This window comes from Lepidochelys kempii, chromosome 1, assembly GCF_965140265.1.
Source record: "Lepidochelys kempii isolate rLepKem1 chromosome 1, rLepKem1.hap2, whole genome shotgun sequence".
Classification (NCBI taxonomy): Eukaryota; Metazoa; Chordata; order Testudines; family Cheloniidae; genus Lepidochelys; species Lepidochelys kempii.
The window spans coordinates 252,950,229-252,965,612 of record NC_133256.1 but is presented as its reverse complement, the minus strand read 5'-3'; the positions used below and the strand labels follow the sequence as shown (position 1 = coordinate 252,965,612).

Here is a 15,384-nt window from a genome sequence, read left to right as displayed (position 1 = left end):
GGTCCCTTCCAACCCTGATATTCTATGATTCTATGTTGTTTCTATTTATAGGTAGGAGGAAACCCTGTCTTGTTGTAATGTTCCTTTTTTCCTTCAGGAAGTTTTGATTGTTTGCAGTTCTTTCTGATAATTTTTTAGCCTTCTACTATAGTAAGACATTCAGTGGAAAGCTAAGCCTTGCATGGCATCACTGGATAAATAGAGCAGGATGACAACTCCCTCCTGACTGAATGGGCCGCCAACACCACGACACATTATCCTCTGTGACTAATTTTTACTCCAAGTTCATAAAGCATAATATCAATGTAAATACATTATTCCGCAAATATTACCCAGGTGTACATCTCTCAATATTATTGTTATTTATTAATTATTATTTGGTGTTGTACCAATAAAAACAAAAACCAGCAGGATCTTATTAAAGGGAAAAAGGCAAAATACCACATTTATTGTGAATACAGAAAGAATCATAGTAAGCAGTTAGTTATAGCTATAACATTCCATTCAATCTCATATTTATTCACACATTCATTCATTCATTCATACACAAACACGGGTTCTGCAAGGTTGTTATCATAGTTACCAGCCTTACAGTTGCTCATGCCAAGCCACTGGCCAGGTGGCCTGGACATGAGGAGGGAGCAGGGCCTTGTCAGATGCTCATCTGATGCTCCTGGAAGTTGGTTTGCAGAATCAGACCCCAAAGTTCTCACTTTTTAGAGTCTATTTTTATAGGAATTTCTTCCTATGCCAGTCTATGGGAATTGCTTCATCATGCTGTTGCTGAATCAATCAGCAGATAGCACATTCCTGACGGCTCCAAGATGTTATCTTGTTCTTTGGTTCTCCCATTCTTGAGGCTGTTGGGTGGATTCCAGTCTGCCCTCCGGGGGTCCTCTGGTTATTTCCACTTGACGCCTTCTTCAGCCGATGGACACTGGATTCTTAGGCTGGCACCTCCCTGATCATTCAGTTATTATCCACACCAGCATCCATCCACATACATCCTCTATCTCTATTTTAATCACAACTGTTAATACAACAAAAGGGCGGGGAGTCTCTGGGTGCTGTTTCTGTTGGTAGAGTATTGCTTTGAGTCTCTCTCTCTGTGAACTGCTTTGAGAACAGACTCTGTCTTAGAATGTACTAACACAATTAGCAGCTTGCAAGTTTCACACAGAGGGAGAGAAAAAGTATTAAAAACCAAGAGACCTCTTAATTAGTAATACCCTGGAATTTAAACTATGGGGAATCAAACTCATTTGTGATTTTAATACAGAACTTCTTTAATATGATCCAACATTGGCAAGTTATGAGTTTTCTGTAGATACAGGATATAGATCCATAAAGAGGAACATGTAAGGTGTAGTGAGTTTGTCAGGTTTAAGGTGAGTTGTTTGCAAAAAGACAGGAGACCCTTTGCTAAGGAGCCTCTGTCACAAATGTAAACCCTAAACTTTTCACTAAATCCACTCTGACACAGGACTCCTACTTTGGAAAGCTGCAGAGTAACACTGGGTCTAGGTTAGAATGTGTGACATGATTCTCTCTGCTAGCCAATTTGGGAGTAACATATCATGTGTTCTTAACCTGCCCAAACACAGAGCCAGATGCTGCTTCTGACACAAAATGACTGTTAGAAAAAATTAGCCACAGTAAAGAATTACAACAGCTGTGACCATTATAGTTAGGTTCAAGAGTTTCCATTCCATCTTCAGGCATTTTCATGTACCCCATTTCTCTCATTTAGTGCACAAGTTGGAAGGTGTGCTGTAACTAAGTCATGAATTTAACAGCAAGGATAAAAAGATAGCTCAGTAACCTCATTTATTATGCACAATCCAATCTGTTCATGGAATCAGCAAGAGTATCGCAGAATAGTATGTGTTCATACACACAAGAGGGACAAACTTGAGTTGCAGGTGAAACCTTAACTCTGAAATATGCATCAGGAAATTACACTTTATAATGTTAAAATGTAACAAAATGGGGGTTCTGTCTGTACCATTTCTGAATTGTGGATAATTTTATGAAATCATATCATGAAATTTCTGTGTCATGGAAAGCCTACATACATGCAAACACCCCAAGAGTTAGCAGGGTTGTGCCAAGTCTCCGCCAGACCAGAGCCAAGGGTGAGTGATCAGGACTCAATGATCACATATTCTAAGTAAAACACTTTGGGATGATGGGTTTGCTGTAGCAGGGAGAAGATACTTTCTCCTCCTGGCTGAAGGGGTAAGGGAGAGAATTGGAAGTAATGGAAAGTTACTGGGAGGAGAACAAAAGGAGCAGGTAGACCCAACAGGAGTCTATAAAGGGACTCATAGGGTGAACTGAGGAGCCATTTCGCACCAGATTAAGATGAAGGAGGTTGCTGCAGGGGCAGGGTAGGGATGAGGGTGGGACACCCTGTTTGCTTGAACACAGATGATACCCAAAGACTCCCAAGGAAAGGGTGAGCTAACGCGAGGGACATTGAGTTTAGGGTACTTTATTGTTTTGTATGGGCTGTACTCTCATGGACATGTCATCACTGCCTGTTGGAATGTGCTGCAGGTATCTCACTCTAAGGACCTGTCTACACCTGCAGTTATTCAGGAACAGCAATTTCTAAACAACTCTATGTGTGGATGCTCTAATTCTAGAATAAGAACACCTCGTTCTAGTTTATATTAATCCACTTTCAAAGTGGATACAGTTAAACCAGAACAAGGCATTCTTATTCCGGAATAAGACCATCCACACAAAGTTATGCAGGCATAGCTACTGCACTACAGACAAGACCTAACCAACTCAGATTCAAATAAATGTACTACACTCATTAATGTGCAATTACATACTGCACTTCATATTCAAAGTTAACGTCCCTTTTTTCAAAAATACTTATATCTAGAAGTTTGAATAGCATTTTGTATCAGTTGTTCAGAAAGACAAATTATTTAGAAACACAGCCAAACTTTATTTTTGGAATGGATGTGCCTTTCATATTTCCATCATTCTACCTGCCCACCCATTTTTTCTCATGAGCAGGCAGGTAACTGAAATTACTTTTTTAGAAGGATTCCTGTACGCTTCCAACCCCTACTATAGTTATAAGAATAAAGGCAAGCAGGCAAAGCTGAGAAACAGCATGTTGTATACATACACTTCATTATATTCAGGAAGATGCTCACACAGCTAGTGCTTCCAATTTGACAGTGCTGGTAATCCAGCACTGAGGAGGATATTTTAGTGTAGAAGATTTGTTTGTTTGATGGGGGGCAGGGAGAGAGGGCAGGGAGCTAATTATAAAGAAACATACTGTTTTAAAGGGTTGGTTATATTTTTAAAGCCATTTTGTCATCAACTTCCATGAATTTTTATCCCTTTAGTAAAAACTGGCTTCTGGCCATCTTCCCAGTAAGAACCCCACAGAGACACTTTGGGTTGGTTGCTGGGCAGGCAGAAACTGTGAACACTCTTCTCCAGAGTTCAGCTTCTGAGGAAAAGGAACATCTCATATACAGTAGAACCCAAGGAGGTCTGAGCCTTCCCAAAACTGGGGGGGGGAGTCTAGGGGCCCCTCCCCCCCATCCCAAGGACCCACCCCTTCTCTTGCCCCGGAGGCCCTGCCATGCCCCCGCCCAGCCAAGCTGGAAGCTGGAGCAGGGCAGGGGAACCTGCCCCTACACCCGCACCTGGGGTAGAGTAGAGCCAAAGGCAGGCTCCTGCCCTTGTCCCTGCCCCCCCAGGCCTCCCGCCAGAGCAGGTGGAGGGATCCAGGCCCGTGGGGCCTTGGACTCACAGCCTGGCCATGATAAGAGCTGTGCAGGGAGCTGGCATGGAGTTGCGGACCCTCCACCTGCCCTGGGCAGGGACCCAGACTGGGGGCTGCTCTCAGCCCCCCTGCACCGCAGTCAGGTGGAGGGTCCATGTGGCTTCCATAACTGCCCAGGCTCCCTGCTGGCCTAGCCGGGGCGTGGGGTCTGCCCTGGCAAAAAGTGGGAGGGCTATGGCCCCTCCTGGCTCCAGCGCCACTGGTAAACCCAAAGAGTAACAAAACACCAGAGTTAATGACTGAACGGTCAAACACACACCTAATTTGGAACCAGAAGTACGCAATCAGGTGGGGGGGGGGGAGGAGCAAATACTATATAGTACTGTGTTAAATGTAAACTACTGGGGAGAAAAAGGAAAAAAGTTAAAAAAAAAGACTTGACAAGATAAGGAAACCATTTCTGTGCTTGTTTCATTTAAATTAAGATGGTTAAAAGCAGTATTTTTCTTCTGCATAGTAAAGTTTCAAAGCTGTATTAAGTTAATGTTCAGTTGTAAACTTTTGAAAGAACCACCATAACATTTCATTCACAGTTACGAACATTTTAGAGTTACAACCTATCTCCATTCCTGAGGGGTTTGTAACTCTGAGGTTTTACTGTAACCACTTCTATACCCAAAGAAAGGAAGGAAGGGGCATTTATGGTCTCTGGATTAAAATCTAAATCTACACCTCATTCCCCCAAAGCGTACAACTGTTGTGTGTGGCCTCTAGGGAGGAAGAAAAGTTTTCCACTGATGGAAGAGAGGAAATAAAACCTCTGAAGACTAAAAATGAGGCCTTGACTTAAACCCCATACCCCCAAAGAGCATGGGAAGGGAGGAGGTGGGGAAAGAGAGAAGACCCATTTTTAATACAGAGAAAAAGGGTTTGTGACAAACCTGTGCAATTCACATCCATATACTGATACAAACCTGCCTATTTCCTTATATGATTTCTAAAAGATCATTTCAACATGAATCAACTGAATTAGCCTCTTAAAGTAGGTCGTTGCTCTAGCAACCAGCAGGCTGTTTGGACAACTCCCTGCAACAATGACCTACTTTTCAGCTCTTCCTAGGACAACCTCATAACTAGAATTTCATGTTCACATCTGAAACATTCTAAAGAGAGAAGGCTAATCTGCAATTTATAAAGCCCATCTTTCCTGGAAACAAAAATAGACTTCCACAATGTTCAGAAACCGGATCAATGAGTTCCTCTACATTGTCTAGAAACATATTCAATATAGAAACAAAACTATTCAGTACACATTCGGACTTCAAAAAGCATTTAAGAAAGTCAATTATTAAAACTCAAAAATGCTAACAAAATAGCATGAGAAGCTGCCAGAATGAACATGCCCAAAAGCAGTATTGATCTCTGACAGCAATCTTCATTGTAAACAGGCTGCTTCACTATATCACCGAGAGGAGCTGAGAGAGATATTTCTCGATTACAGACTTGAATAATATTAAGGTTGTGACAAAACTCAGCAATGACAAAGTTAAAATTGATACTTTGCATTTTACCCTGTATGAAGATAAGATGGTGGTGGAGGGAATGTATAACACAAATCCAGGAAATAGCACTGACAGTTACTTGGTAACTTCTTGTCTATTGTTTGTCAGAAGCTTTGTGTTAACATTTCCAAAAGAAAGAAAGAAGTTTACCAGTACACCTTTACTCAGAAGTTTATGAAAACAAATCTGAATTTTACGAGAATTTTGGAGACAGCTACCTTTTAGATAAAACTGAAAAGTCAGCAATGTTTACCTGTAGCATACATGGCTACTCGACCATCCAATTTCCCAAGCATCTAGATTAAGGCCACATACTTAAAAAGGCATTGTGCAATAAAATTTTATAAGTGAAAAAAATCACATTCCAAGAACGAGAGAGATGTTACAGATGCACATCCATTATTACACAGTATACCTGGGGCTTCTGATTTTTGGTTTTAACCAATAAACATGAATAGAGTACTTCTAACACAAAAAAGAAAAAGATACTTATCCAATAAACACCAGAAATGGTTATCTGTATCCAAGGGCTTGTCTACACAGAGCAGTAATGTGGACTAAGGGGATGTGATTTCTAAAGTGCGCTATGCTGCACATTAATTGGTTACTCCTGAGGCAATTCTGTGCCAAAAAATTAAAAATTCTGGAAAATCTGCTTGTTGAGGTTCCAGATGCAGGGGCAATGGGTCTCTGCTGGGGGGTCCAGGTGAAGGTGGTTGTGGCTCAGTGGTAGTGTGTGGGGAGGTTCTGGATGCTAGGGGAGTGGGGGTGCAGGGGACTCATCAGGGTAGTCCAGCTGCAGGGGGGGGAGGGACAGCTCATCGGGGTGGGGTCCAGGAGGGGCTGCGCATGGGGGCTCTGGATACACGGGGGCTCTGGATGCAGGGGGTGAGACTTGGCAGAGTGGAGGTTCAGGTGCAGGGAGGGTCTGCATATGGGGGGTTGGGCGGGTGGGGGAGCAGCTCACTGTACAATGACTCCTTTCTCTGAGGCTGAGGAGCAAGGGAGGCAGGAAGTGGGGATGTGTGTGCGCAGAGCTTCCTGAAGTCAAGGGAGCTTTCTGGGGGTGGGTCTGACCCAGTCCTGGCCGCTTCTTGCAGGGGAAGAGGAAATCCCATCCTCCCCAGCCCAGCCAATCCTAGCAGCTGAATCCGGTGCAGGATAGCCACTGGTCAGGGCATTCCCAGCTCGCCCTCACCCCAAGGTGATTAACGGCTCCACCAGCTGCTCTGGATGCCCGAAATGGCATGCCCGCGCTGCTGGGGAACGGTGTGTGATCACTTTTGCAGCTTCCCTTTGCTTCCCTGTCAAAAGTCATTTTTCTGCAGGGAAGCAAAGAAATCTGCAAATTTCATGTCTGCAGGGGACATGAAATCTGCACTTGTACAGTGGTGCAGAATTCCCCCAGGAGTAATCGGTGAGTGTAGACCCAGCTAGCATATACTAAAGGTTCCCTAATATGTTTTAAAATAGAGCTCTTTGAAGCTGTACTACATTAAACTGCACTAGAGAACATTACAAAAAGATTACAGTAGTATATACTGTAATGAGTAGTGTATATTATATACATACTCATTACAGTACATACAAAGAGAAAGCCCCCCAAAACCCTGATTTTTGGACATCCTCATAAAACTCAAAAATTGCAAAAAACAAACTCTGAAAACTGAAATTAATAAACCCTGAAGAACAGAAGCCCCATGTGTGCTCTTATGAAGACAACATTAATAGAGAGGTTTGAATGGTTGCCTATGTATGGGGAAAGAAGTAACTTATTTGCATCTTAAGTCTTGACAAAAACTGTAAGTTAACAGGAAGACTATTTGAATCTATGACAAATGGTAACATAGATGTAAAACTTTGGATGATGTTCTAGCACCCAAGTCTTGGATAAATCCTATAAGCATGATGAACCTCTACTACTCCTGCAAATAGCACTTCCCCAAACATAGCAACACAACAAACTAAGACCATTGTAATTTTACTTTGCCACTGCTAATCAAGTGCAATATGTGGAATCCTGAAAAGGTGAAAAAAAAAAGGGAGATTGAGAATACTGTAGGGAAACTCAAAGTAAGAGGAGTGCTGCATCTGTTCCCTGGCAGAGAATCTGAGTTCAAGAATGCCAAGAATCTGAGTTTTAGAAGGGGATAGGTCTATTGTGCAGTCACACTCCTCAAGACAGGCTGTGGAAGAAGAAATGACCAGCCTCCTGAAGCTAAGAAGGAGGATTTATAGGTGGAACCGTAGGATTTTCCAAAGACACGCCAACCTCTCCCCTGTCTCCAATACAAAAAAAGTGTTGCCAAAAAAAAAGGGGGGGGGGGAGAGTTGGGGGGGTTTGAAGAAAAATCTACACTAACCTCACTACAATTTTCATTCCAACAAATTCCTACATACGCGTAGCACTGCTGAAATATAAAGTACCTCTGAGCTGGACAGTGGTAGCCAACTGCTTTATTGGAAAGGAAAATTTTGGCCAGAGAGACAGCTGAAGAACATCACGTCCAGAGAAAGCAAGCAAGACCTGCATTTTAAGAGACCCATCTTAAAACTTTTTCTTTTTGAGATCTGAGGGAAGAAATAACATACTGATAGGGAGATAGCAAAATTCAGGGAATTCTTTTAAATTACCTCTTTTTTGCACACAATATCACCACTTGGGCAAGTAACTGGTGACTTGCCAGAAATTTTCAAGGAATAACTAAGTGAAAAAATCAGTTTCCTTAATTTGAAGATTTTTCTCTTCTCTCCAATGATAAAACTGTCTTGAGTCAAGAAATTTCATTTAACCTGGTGATAAAAACGGTTTTTCCTGTAATATCCTGTACTACTTTTCAAGAGTCACTGGTCACTTCATGGAATTAAGATAGTTCCATGACCTGAATGTTTTTACCCTATTACATGAAAGACGAAAAGAGAAGGCAATCAGTAAAACAACAGTGTGTGGAGAATTGGTTAAAAAACAAAGATTCACCGATAATGACACTCCACTTGTGAGGTAACTCCCTTCTCTTCACGTGTCAGTATATTTATGTCTGCATCTATAACTTTAACTCTATGCATCTGAAGAAGTGAGGTATTTACCCATGAAAACTTATGCTCAAATAAATCTGTTAGTCTTTAAGGTGCCACCGGACTACTTATTGTTTTTGTGGATACGGACTAACACGGCTACCCCCGATACTTGACATATAAACTGTGTACCTGACTAAGCGAAAACATTTTCTACATCTGGATTGCATGAAGGAAGCTGCCTCCACGTCCACTGAGTAATAAGTAGTCCCCAGCTGGGATTTCTTGGGTGTTATTTCCCAAGAGTCTTGATTTGACCATTCTATTCAGTTTTAGATTTTTCATCTTGGAAAGAGTCTTCCATTTTCTTGGCACCAACACAAATATCAAGAACAGACTAAGTCAGACTGCCATTATTTAATATAAAAAAAAAAATACTGGGCAAGAGAAGGAAATTATGTCGAATTCTTGGTGGGGGATATGAGAAGAGAGAAGAGGTAAAATGCAGATAATTCTATGACATAACCATTAATAATTCCTTTCAGAATTCATTTCTCCTCTGTGATACTTAGTCCAGTCAGAGGTCCACAGTCAACTTTTCACTCATGATATGCCGGATATGCCTCTGTTAGAGTTGGAGGGCACGAAATGAAGAACAGATCTTGAAATCACTGATGAACTCTCCCCTAAAACCACAGACCATCCTAATCTGAGGAATGAAAAGGCAGTTTTACCCATTACCCACAGGATTGGTCTCTAAACAGTGTAAACCCAGACTAGAGTTATTTCTCTGTCCTGTACTAACTGAAACTTATAAAAATCAATTACTCAATTGCTTTTCTGAGAATTTCCTTAATGTATCTCCTTCAAATGGTGTTTGGATGATGATGAATGTGGATATGGAGATCTGCATTTGAAACCAAGTCTAATTTCAGGAGTATCTATTTATGTTATAGAATGAATAAAAAGAGCAGTTATTAAAATGTAGCATAAAAATGACTACTCTCATATAGTGCTTTTAACAGAAGTACATTCTTTTCATCCACAGATCTCACAGTGCTTTAAAAAGCTAGCATCATTATCCCCATTTTACATCTGGGGAAACAGACACAGAAAAATGACATGACTTGCCGATGGTCACCCAGAAGAGCAGGAAATACGCTGTTAGATGCCTACACCAGAAGAACAACACTTCTCAAAGTAAAAACTGAACCCAGGACAGTCATAAGAGATTTTGCTGCTGCAAAAAAAATAGTTGGATTTTTTTTTTTAAAAGAACTAAAAAAAGTGTTAACTTTTCACATCCCAAGAGAGCTCTCCCTTTCTATTTACTTGCCTCTCCAACCATCTCCCTTTTCCCTTTACTGTATATCTAAGGTCACTGTGCTGTTTACAATTGCTGTCCTCTCCTCCAACTCCATCCTAGACCCCTTACCATCCAGCTTCCGCCTTTACACTCAACTGAAATCACTCACCCCAACATTTCTAATGACCTCTTAACCAAATCTCAGAACCAGTACTCCATCATCATTTTCCTCAGCCTATCGGCCCTGACCATGCTCCTCTTCTTGAAACTCGTCCTCGCTTGGCTTTCATGACTGTCCTATCCTAGTTCTCTTCCTACTTTTCTAATCACTCTTTCAGCCTGTACTTTAAAGGATCCCTCTCCAGCTTTCTGCAGGGGTTCCACAGAGCTCTGCCCTCGGTCCCTATCTCTTCTCCCTTTTCACTTTATCTCTGGGTAATCTCATCGGCAAACACAAATTCAACAAGTAGGTCCCAGCACAGCAAAGTCCTTATGAAATAAAATTCACTGATATTATTTGCTTTCACAGTGAGAGACTTGCAGAATTGCTGGGGTAACCTAAGAGACACCTAAGATGAAAATTCAAGCACCAGAAGTATGAATATTTCACACTTAAGAATAATTCTTACAAGCCACAAAGGTGGGAGTTTGTTTAAAAAATTAAAGAGGAATTAGTTTGGAAAAGTGGAGAGCACGAAAGAGCATAGGTGCTGGAACTGAGGGTGCTACAGCATCACCTGGCTTAAGGTGGTTCCATCATATACACATTTTACAGGTTGGGTCAATGGCTCTTAGCACCTGCACTATACAAATTGTTCCAGCACCCCGGGAAAAAGAAATAAATTCTTGTACCTCTACTTCTCTGATTGGGTAAAGCAATAAGACTGGCAGTGCCTCAAGCCAGGAAGTTATGAAGCACAGGTTATGGAGAAACTCCACATAACACCTCCTTCTCCCAAATCAAACTAGCTAGACCTTCTCTGCCATAAAAAATAGCACCTAATTTAATAATCTACTGAACATGCCAAAATATTCCCACAGCAAAAGAACAATTCAATTCAAAATAAAAAGACATTAACTGTATTCAGAGTTAATAATACTTTCTCATTTCAAAAAATGAAACAATACTAGTATTTTAAAGAAAACAGAGAGAGAGAGAGAAAGAAACCAAAATGCTACCACATGAAATTAAGAGGATCCCTAAGGTTTTCTAAAACTACTCCTTCATGCCAGCATCCTTCCCAACCAACAGGAATCAAGGAAAACAGAAGAAATTTAAATGATCAGCCAAACTGAATCCTTTACATAATCTCCACATATTTTTTATTAATCAAATGCCAAAACAAGAGTAAAAACATTTTCTTTCATCCTGAAGACAAGCGTGATATAAGCGTGATTTGTACTTTTTGCTCGTAACAACAGGCAAACATACTCAAAAACAGTCAGTCTGAGACAAAGTCATGCTCAAACCCTTTATAACCTATCCTGAAAAAAAAGTTATACCTTTAACTGTGAATTTTGAGGAGAAAAGCTCACAAGTCATTCAGTTTCTTCTTAAACTATGGTTCCACCATGAAATGAGATCTACATCATTTTTTGAGGACAGAATTTAAATCATGTAAAGTAAAGTAAAAGTAACTGAACAGCCAGTTAGATTTCTTTATATATGTCGGGGTGGCCAAACTGTGGCTCAAGAGCCGCTCAAGAACTCTTTTACAGTTAATGTGCAGCTTGCGGAGCCCCCACTCCCCCCCATTCTCTACCTATCAGCCTAGGTGGATGGGGGGGGAGCTTGGGACCTCTGCCTTGCACCAGGGTGGTGGGGTAGGGGCTTCTGCCCAGTGGCGAAGGGGGTCTCAGGGCTTCAGCCCCATGGGGCGCACCTGCTGGGGCTTGGGTCTTCAGCAGGAGCAGGGGTGAAGCCCAGAGTCCTGGCAGCTGTGCCCCAGCTCTCAAACTTCTGAAGATCATCATGGAGGGTCAGTAAGTTTGGCCACGCTGATATATATCAATGCCAGAAATGAGACATCATAACTCTGATATCAAGGAGTTAAGGCCAAGTGGCAAGATAGATATGAAGACCATGCTATGGACAAAACTTCCATTTTGAGTCTTCCTGCCGCACGCCCCATCACTTTTTACATTTATTTAATCAATCTTCTGTTAGGACAGAATCTTCCATTTGAGAATGGAAATGGAAAATTCGTTATCTAGAACCAGTACCTCTGGAATGATCAATAGGGAGATATACTTAGGTGCCAATTCAACAACTTGAGAGGCAGAATAATAATCAAAAGCATGGTATTAAGTTTTAGAGGGCATAGGAAAGAAGCCAAGAGAAAAGAGGTCAGTGAGGCCACATCACTGGTTAGTAATTATACTTGCTCAATATGACAACCACACAAAAATACTAATTCACACAAGAGTTACCTGCATGGTTAAGAGGAGAATTTCCCATACAACATCAATATATTTAAGTATGGTCTCAATTTGCCAGGTTAAAAAACCCTGAAAACCAGAAACACTGCAAATGTCTTTATTTTTCACAACTTATAAAGTGAATGGAGGAATCATGATTGATGTAAAGACAGCTATCACAATGTAATGTTATTTCCAAAACCTAATCTCTTCTCATTTCTTTTCTAGTTTTATTACAGCACCTTTTTCTAATGCCCATTCTGTTAACTATGCTTTAACTTCAAAGACAAATGAAAAACTGACAATGGTAGTCACTCCAGGTGCACTGATTTTGAATAAAAAGGTGACAGGGTATGGAAGAGAATATGGGTCACTGGTGCAGCCCTTTGCAAGACAATGATTTTTGTCTACATAAATGTCTTCAGTTTAAAACCCTCCCTCAACCCAATGCTAAACTCATGCTGATTGAAAAAAAAAGGCACTGTAAATTAGCAGCAGAAAAAGGAAACTGACAAGAAATTTTTTTAAAGATTTTCAATTGCTGAGTGACCATCTGCTCCTACTTACACAGAGTTGTTTTGCCAATGCAATGCCCTTTTCTATAAAAACATAAGCAAATAACCAATAGCTGGGAAGATAAGCTGCTTGACTGTCAATTTCACCTGCTGAATGATAGCTCCAAACTGAAAGGGCCATTTTACAGGTCTCGTGTGCACATACTGCAGCTGCTAAAAAAATGAAAACAAAGTTTTGAAAAAAATTTAAATGGTTTTCATTTAGTTCAAAACAAATTTAGTTGTTTTTTATAAACGTATTTAAATCATTTTGGTAAATAGTTTTTGAGACTGGTTTTGTTGTTACCTTAATGGTGGTTGTAAATTTTACTTGAAAAAGCTTTAATAAAACACATAATACAGAACTATGAAGCAGAAGGCAGTGTATCTGGTACACAAACTGTGTTTATAGCAAGAGCCATATAGGCACTGAAATCTGAAGCAATTCAAATGGTCTTGAGACTAGAGTATGCTGCAGTATCTGGAACTAGTTCTGGGAGATCTCTGATCTTGTTGGCGAGGTGGAAGATTAGTACAGAGCAGGCATTCTTCCTTGAAAAAAAAAAATTCTCCAATGTCCTATCTATGTTTTTCTTTTAGACTAAGTTCTTCAGAGCAGGGATTGACTTTGTCTTCTGTACAGCACTAAGAATATTTTTAGACTAAGCAAGCTAACACGTGTGCTAAATGTGAGTAATATATATTATATACATATAATTGTATTCTGAATGGTTGCCAGAAACCCAGGGGCCATTAGTATTTATATTAATGAGGCTCTTCTTCTTTAGTAGGTCCCATGAAGTTCACACCTGCTCACAGATCACAAGCATCCATGCTGCGTGCTGATCTTTTACAGACTAGAGACTACAGGAGTAGGAAAGCATGTCTTGATTTGTTTTTCCATATTATTACATATTTCAGGATGTTTAACATTCTTAAGTCATACTCCACTAATTAACAAATTTAGGAACCTGTGAAGTATTTTAAACATCAGACTTGCCTTATCCCTTTAGGCTGGCTCCATTCTCCAGCAGATAGAATGATCAGGAAATATAATTTCACAGCTTGTAGTGGCACGTACGTAGTTCCACCATAAAAGCAGAAATCTCTAAACTGTTTATAAAGCTACAAGATATTTTTCAGTAGAAAGCATCTGCTGAAAACAACTTGTAAAGACAATGGTCAATCCCATTCAGAACGAGTGTCCAGCAACAACTGTATTTAAACTGCATAATTCTAAGTTAATGGTTAATGCACGTTTATCAACAAAAATGAAATATTATAGGAAGGGTACTCTAATACTTCCACCTTCTCAAGACTATAATTAGGACTACCATGAGCAGAAGTTGGCAACTTCCAAACATTTAAAGAAGTTAGCTTGTCCATGAAGTACTCTGATGTCCTTAGAGAAAATTATATAAAATAAAAGGAAGGTCTTGTAGAGAAGACTCTAAACTGGTAGCCTACTAAATCCACGTTCTCCTCTTAACTCTGCCATACATTCCTTGTATAAACTTTGGATAAGTTCATCTTTCTGTACCTCAGTTTCATTATTTGTAAAGTGAAGTTAACACTTCTCAACGCTACGGTTCTGTGGAGGCTAAATTAGCATTCAGCAAAGCGCTTGTAATCTTTGGATGGATGATGCTACATGAATTCCAAGACACTATCAGTTTATTAGAAAAGAAAAACCTTTCAGACAAATACTGAAGTTTCACGTAAGCTCATCATTTTGTATGTATAACCTATTCTCACTACCCTCTCCCTTACTTCTTTTCTTGCTAGGTCATCTCTTTATTATACAGGTATCTGTCATAGCTCCATAGTTAAAATAAAGTGAAAAACTCAAAGCAGGATTCAACCTCTTTGACTACAAGTTAGGTGTGTGATTCCCAGGTCAAATACCTATATTCATACTAGCTTTCATCTGAATGTGCTACACTACTATTTTTAGCATGCTAGCTCAGATGAGAGCTATGGCAAGTGTGAAGATGTAGCCATTGTTTGGTATGAAGTTGGTTAAACTTGCATCTTCCTGAAAATGACATCACTTATACTTTTCAGGATTGAATGAATTTTCTGAGAATTTACATATAAATCTGTTAAGCAGTGTCAAAAATATTAAAAAGCTCTTTCATGAATTCAATACCTGGTATCAGTGCATTTTTTGTCTCAAAATAATCTCAGCTCAGGATTTTACGGGAGGTAACTGGTCCACTCTACTCAGCACCAGTGAGGCCTTAGCTGAAGCTAAGACATCCAAGTCCGGGAGTCAAATGAACACATGGGGAAAAGCCCAGAACAAAAGTGACATTCGTTTTTCTAAACCTTTTCTTTTCCTCATAGCTATAAAAAACTGTTCATGTTTAGTGTTGAGGGGGAAAAAAAATAAAAAGACTGATGGGGTCCTGACAGTCCTCAAAAAGGTTAAGGGCTGTTATAAAATGGATGGTGATCAACTGATCTCTGTGGCCACTGAAGGTAGCAATAATCAGCTCTCTCTTCAGCAAGGGAGATTTAGGTTACGTATTAAGAAAAACTTTCGAACTATAAGGATAGCTATGTTCTGAAATAGGCTTCCAAGGCAGGTCGTGAAATCCCCATCACTGGAGGTTTTTAAGAACAGGTTAGACAAACACCTGCTTCCAGAGATGGTCTAGGTTTACAGCACAGGGGGCTGGACTAGATGACCTCTTGAGGTCCCTGCCAGCCCTGCATTTCTATGATTTAGATGGTAAGCTCTTTGGACTTGCATACACTAGTTTCTTT

The 15,384-nt window shown here is 40.4% G+C and overlaps 1 protein-coding gene across 2 annotated transcripts in view; it reads right to left on the bottom strand.

Moving 5' to 3' along the window:
* The window catches only part of CRY1 (cryptochrome circadian regulator 1), a 74,685-nt gene that overhangs the window by 58,239 nt on the left and 1,062 nt on the right, over positions 1-15,384 (bottom strand). The window lies entirely within an intron of this gene.